The 6707-nt window shown below is 37.5% G+C and overlaps 1 long non-coding RNA gene across 1 annotated transcript; it reads left to right on the forward strand.

The window, feature by feature from the left end:
• Window positions 1–4332: 4332 nt before the first annotated feature.
• Window positions 4333–5932, forward strand: LOC127075380 (uncharacterized). The gene is made up of 2 exons (XR_007786418.1): window positions 4333–5369; window positions 5506–5932. It is a non-coding gene; the product is annotated as an uncharacterized LOC127075380 (long non-coding RNA).
• Window positions 5933–6707: the final 775 nt, after the last annotated feature.

Consider the following 6707-nt stretch of genomic DNA (forward strand, 5'->3'; position numbering starts at 1 on the left):
TCAGGTATGGAAAGTGCAGATCAAGGAAAAACGAAATTGAAGCTACCACTAGCTTGCCTCTCAAGTGAGGACTTCAGAAAACATTAGATCCAAGCAAATAGGTCCATGGATGATGAGATTCGAAGAAAATACCAGTTGGAGTGTAAGCTTGAGTTCTGGTAATTTGAGCATGGTGCCTTGCTTGCTTTGCTAAAACAGAAGACTAGTGAGATGAATGATGAAGGTTTAGAAGCTTAAGATCCAAGAATTCAACCAGATGAAGTTGAATTTTGGATCTGAATTTTTTTGAAGAAAATGCAATTTGCTTCTTTAGTGATGGCTATGGAGAGAATTCTGCAGCATTTCAGGTTGAATTAGGCGTGTGAAATGAATGGAATGAGGTCTCTATTTATAGAGGAAGTGGCAAGAAGCTTGTGATCAATCCGTGTGCATGGCATGTGGAGCTTCATTGCATGGGCTTGCATGATCATGCACAAGGCCCAAAAACAATGCCAAATGAATTATGAGCATCAGCCAAATGGAATTGGACGTGTGACTTGCAAGGCAATTGCTTATGTAACAAGATTTCAAGTGAATTCCTCATTTGTACCTAAACATTCATCTCTTCGAAAGTCCCAATGAAAAAATTCAAACATGATCATGTGAGTAATGGTTAGAAAGGTCTTGATGTAAGGAACAATTGTTATGTTTGGCAAAAATCCATTTGAAGTGTGGAAATTTGTGAAATTTGAGTTTAAAGTGCAAGGTGCATGATATGTCAAGGCAAGGTTTCTAAATTTGGCCAATTTTCAAGCCCCTCTATTTTGATGATGCAAGCCTCAAATGGAAACACCTCCAACATAAAAGTTGTATATATTTTCAAGAAAATAAAAATGGACTTAAATGTTGCATCATTTGGATTTTTGATGAAAGAGTTATGGGCACTTGAAGTTGGACTTTTTTGACTTTTAATGCATTTGGTCAAAAAGGACCTATAATGTCTTGCATTATCACATGTATTTCCTTTGAGATTTTGAAATTTTGTTCAACATAACATTTGAAGTAGACATCGTAAGATTTCCAATGCATTTGATCCCACCTTAAAATCATAAAATATGAATGAGTTATGTCCGTGGGAAGTTGACCCACAATTAGGGTTTCAGTCAAAATGACCTATAATGTATTGGAATGGAAGATGGCCTTCCAAGCTTCAAATCAATTTTTGATGAACATGAAAGTTGTTCATATTGTCCTTAAGAACATTGCTGCTTTTGGAACCATCTCCATTTGACCAACACATAAAACGTTAGGTCTTAGTGCATTTCAAAATAGTTAGATGAATTGGCTGATCAACTTCTCAAGTCCACAACTCATATCTTGATGAATTGATGATTGAGGACACTCAAATAAGTTCAAATATGCATGATATGATGAATTAAAGAACTTCCCTTGATTGTATTTGACCATGGGCTGAGGTTGATTCATGAGCAAGGCATTGTGATGCACAGATGAATTAGGATTTCCTTGAAGAACAAAACCTCAAGCCCTTTGACTTGCTTTGATCAAAATGATGAATTGAAGTCTAGGGAGGCATATTTGATGGATGAGAGCTTTGGGAACCATTACCATGCTTTCTATCATCTCCTCTTGACCATGTCTTTGTACCAATGATCTCCTAGAAGCTTTGGACCTTGTGATTGCTCAAGCTACAAACAAAAATGTTAGTGACATGCTTTTTGTGCTTTTGGTTAGTAAACAAAATGAGAAAAGCAATGATATACAATTCAAGCATGCTTGGTGATCTCAAACCAACTCACAGAAGGTCCCACCCAAAGGCAAAGGGAACCAAGATGCTAATGATCCTTGAGGCTATGCAAATGCAATGTTATGATGCCATGAGGGATCTTAGGGACAAAATTGGGGTCTTACAAATGGATTTATCCATCCAAACACAAAAATGTAAATAGACTTGTATATTCTCCTCTCATCTCTCCAATCATGTTTGCACAAACAAAATTTTCACAAAAACAACAACCTTGCAACAAGTATGGAAAGGGCTCCCTAGGAGTACCTAGGATGTTTTGGGTGCCTAACACCTTCCCATTACATAACCAACCCCCTTACCCAGATCTCTATTTCTCTTTTACTAGTTTTTGTTAAAACTTTTAGGTTTTTGTTCGCTTTCTAACCATTCCTTTGGATAAATAGAAGTGCGGTGGCGACTCGACTTGTATGATTTACCTTGGATTTAGTCAATATCTCTATTGGTAACGAATACCCCGCTACAAAAACCAATTGGTTTTAAAAGGTACCAGACAAGTTTAGGATTTTAGAGGATGCCATTAGGATACTGGGCTTTGATTCCTTTGATTTGTATATACATCTTCATGCTATGCTAGATGCATTATAGGCATGAGTGAAGCGGCATGATTTATACATGATGATGATTTATGCGATGGTTAAGCCAAATGCTCATATAGAGGGAGGTGGTATTTTGGGCTAGGATATGGGATCATCCAGACATGATTCGCCGACACCCACTTCAAGCTAAACAACTGTTGTCATACCTCTGGATTATGCATGAAATATGGAGAGAGTTTGTACCTATGTAGCCTGCCTCTGCCCCAATCTTATGAATATCTGCACCAACTTCCCTATTTACTAATTATGAAGTGGTATCATAAGCTGCAGATCTAAAACTGGCTTGCCCCAGTGTCTTGAAACTGTATTCCCTTGATTAACCATCTTGGGAATGATTCACTTCTCATGCTCTTGATATGGACTACCCCCATATGAACTTCGAAGTAAACTTTTCCCCTATCTGGATGATTCATAGAGATTTGCAGAATCTCGACGTGGTTACCCCAGATTGACTGTCTCTTGAAGAGATCTGAGCTATGGGATATCAGGAATTTGATCAACTTTCCCATTGTAAGCTTCCTTGATGTCAAATTACTGTTCGTATGTAAAATGCCCATTTTAAAAATGATTATAGTAATGTCATGCTCATGCAAGTTTTGAAACTCAAGTGTGTTCACTAAGATGATGACATCTAGTGAACGAATCACTCATTAGAATGCCATATCAGTATCAATACAGATGACAAGCAAATTTTAGGAGTCAGCTTAACATGATCTAGCCATAGTATGCTTTTGAAATAAACTCTGCTTCAATTAGGTCTTTTAAGGGTTGTAACATGGCCTGGTTCACAGTTTTAGAAAGAAATGATATAAGGCTCAAAACCTATTCTAACCCACCCGTTCTCCGTGATGTTCTCCAGTCCTACGTTCAGTTGGCTTAAAATGTGCGTTCATCTTTTAGAAAAGGGTTTGAAGTAATATCAATGATGGTTATGGAACCCAATGACCTTCTGCTTTTATTCGCAGTCACATAGATTTGCTCTTGCCGAGGATTTAGTATTGATCCTCTGATTCTTTTGTTTTGTTTACCCTTATTATTGTCTGGCCTGGTCTTTTGGGTCTGCAACCCACTATGATACCCTAACTTTTGCCTAAGTCAATCTTGTTTTCAAACTTTTGACTTAGGGGGCTTTTCATTTGCTTTTGATATTTTTTGCTTCATCTTTTCTTTTGAAGCAAATCCTGTGACACTGCTTTCTTGATTTATTGCACGGGTTATGGCTATCTCACTCCTTTTGTGGGTAGGGGATAACCATCTTATGATTCCATCCTCTTGAGAGGGATATGATATGACTGAACACTTGATGAGATATTCTCCTCTTGAAATTTGACTGCAAGTTCAAACTAATTGAAGACTACCCTGCCCCTGGTTAAACATGAGGGTTTTATGTGTTAAAGAAAGCAATTCTTACTTCAAGGCCCAAATGGGCTGATAAGGATTAACTTCCTTATATCTCTGGTGTTTAGAGATTTGAACAATGCCTTACATCATCAGCACGGTCTTATTCAAAAGCATATAGGCAATGATCTTGCGCTTTTTGATTGCATCATTCTCTTTTGATTTTATTTTGACATACAATGTAATACTGATAAATAAAATATGAGTGAACACTGATGGATTTAAGCAAAACATGCACGTTTATTTCATTATTATTAGCATCTGAAAACCAGACAAGATTTACAAATGAACAACATATAACAAACAAGAGAAAATTACAAATGAGACGTGATTGACTCAATATGATATTGCTAGCCTTGATACTCCTCTGAAGAAGCAACTGAGTATGAGAAATCTTCGCCACTAACTGCATTCACAATTTGTTCATAGTGGTCTGGCAACGGGTTGGTTATGGCATTAGGTCCTGCTTCAGAGAATGACAAAACCTTCTGATTAATAAGCCCGTGTACTCTTGATTGGAGAGGCCAACAATCCTCGGTAGAATATCCTATATGACTGGCATGGTAGGCACACAGAGCATTAAGATTGTGTTTTGCATGATACATGAATGTAGCAGGAAAAATCTCCTCTGGCGCGATTGCCCCTTGTTGAATAAGGTAAGGGAGTAGTTGAGCATATGACACATGGATCGGGTCACGAAGAGGACGCTTTCTATTATACCGTTTACACTGACCTTGACTATGGTTTATATTATCTTGTTGATTCTGAGAAACTGGAGCCTGGAGAGGCTGCTGATACTACGACTAATATGCAGGTTGCTGATATTGAGCAGAGGCAATGTATGCATAAGGGTAGTATGGCACATGAGCCATATGTGCTTGGACTTGAGGGTAGACATTTGCCATCACAACACTTGCCTCAACCTCTTTCTTCTTGACAAAACCATGAGATTTCTTGACCACTGTTTGGCTATCAACACTAGCAATCTTTCCAATTTTCAGCCCATTCTCAATACGTTCTCCAATGGTTACTATGTCAGCGAAGCTGGACGACGAGCTACCAACAATCTTCTCATAGTACAACCCTTGGAGTGTGCTCATAAAGATATCGACTAATTCAGCATCTGTCAAATTCAAGATGTCCAATCCGTACTTCATGAGTCACGCTTTGGAATTGGGCTTGAATTCAAATTCAAGATGTCCAACAACCATCTGAGAGCGTGCCTTATATCACCATGTTTCAACAATGGCTCACGACCGCAGATTTTACCGCATCGACCCGAGGATTCGCTTTTGTGGATCTTGATCGACATCGTCCATGGAATCATGTTCAAAATCCATAACTCGTTGCTCACGATTCGAATCACGAATGCGATAACGCCTACCTTCCTTGTGTCGCATCGCGTTTTTGACAAGCATCTGTGCGCTTTAGTGTCGCCTTTTTCAGAACTCAATGGTACCGCCTCAATTCGGTTCAAGCGTTCGATCCCAAACAAATGTTAAAGGTGCGAAATTGAAACTGAATATGGACTGAAGAAAAATCAAGACTCACCGTTGCAGCGATGACGACATGTACAAACTTCTTTTCTTTTATTCCAAGTCGTTCTTCTGTGTCTACTCCTCTCTTTTCTGTTGGACTCTGATTTGAATCGAGAATTTGGATTCTTCAGATTTTGATGTGTTCTCTTTTGTTCTGAGATTTGTATAGAACAATGAAGAGCGAATTGTGAATGAAGAATGAAACAAAATGAAGAATAATGAAGATGGAAAAAAACTCCTCTGCATCTGTGACGGATTTTCATTCGTTTTTCTATTGGTTTTGCAGAGAGAGTGAAATGGAGAAACAGATTCAAAGTGAAGAAAAAAGATTGAAGAAGTGAAAAGCAAAGGTGAAATGAAGATTGAACATCCCTGCAGAAGATTGGTATGCGAAATATTTATATCTTTGGTCATCAAATTCTGTTAGAAATTTACCTTAAATGCATCTCAAATTCACCTCAAATTGCTCTGAAATGAAAAAGCAGTTAGAGGTTTTTGATATGTTAGAAACTGTTAGTTAGTTTTATGTTAGTTATTAAATGAAAATTGAAATTAAAGTTGAAAGGAAATTAATTTGATTTGCATTTGCTTTTAAATTTGGTTTGTGGTGTTGTGTTATGTTAAACAGAATTCTGCAGGTTGTGAGTTTTTTCTGCAATGCGTTTTCTTAGAATTATTCTGTTAGTTATAGGTTAATAGTGTAATTAAAGCTTTGGTAGCAGAAACTTTGGTATTGTTAGATCAATTAGGAGGTTTTCCCAGTGGTTTTTGTTAGTCTTAACAAGGTGGACAGTCTGTTAAATGTTAGAAATATCTGCTATCCAAATTGGTTGTTAATTCAATTAGAAAAAAAAGATCAATGTTAATATGTCAGTTGAATTAATGTGGTGATTCTGCAATTAGCTTTATTTTTATAATTATGAAACTTGATTAATGTCAGCTTTAAAATTCCTTATGGTATGTGTTGTACCCCAAAATTTGCCCTCCATTTTTTCATATTTTCATCGAACCACTTGACTTGGGGATCAGTTGCATACATTAACAACTCACGCATACATCATCCACCCATTAGTGGATCATTATGGATTCTAAATCCTCGACTTGTAAAGTTAAGGTTTATGGGCGGATCAAACTGCAAAAGCATGGCTTGCCCATTCATCAAAGCGTAAGGGATGTGATACCCTAATTGCCTCGTTTCTGAGATTTAGAGTTAACAAGGTTTCATCAAATCAATCCTCAAGAGGTCCAAACCATATTTCTTGATGACATGATGATTGAAGTCTACAAATCTTTCATTGGGCTTTGCCTCGGTTATCAAACCCCTAAGTTGGGACCCGTTTATTGGAGATTTACTTGTGAAAAATCCTAGGT

This window comes from Lathyrus oleraceus, chromosome 4 (genome assembly GCF_024323335.1).
Source record: "Lathyrus oleraceus cultivar Zhongwan6 chromosome 4, CAAS_Psat_ZW6_1.0, whole genome shotgun sequence".
NCBI lineage: Eukaryota > Viridiplantae > Streptophyta > Magnoliopsida > Fabales > Fabaceae > Lathyrus > Lathyrus oleraceus.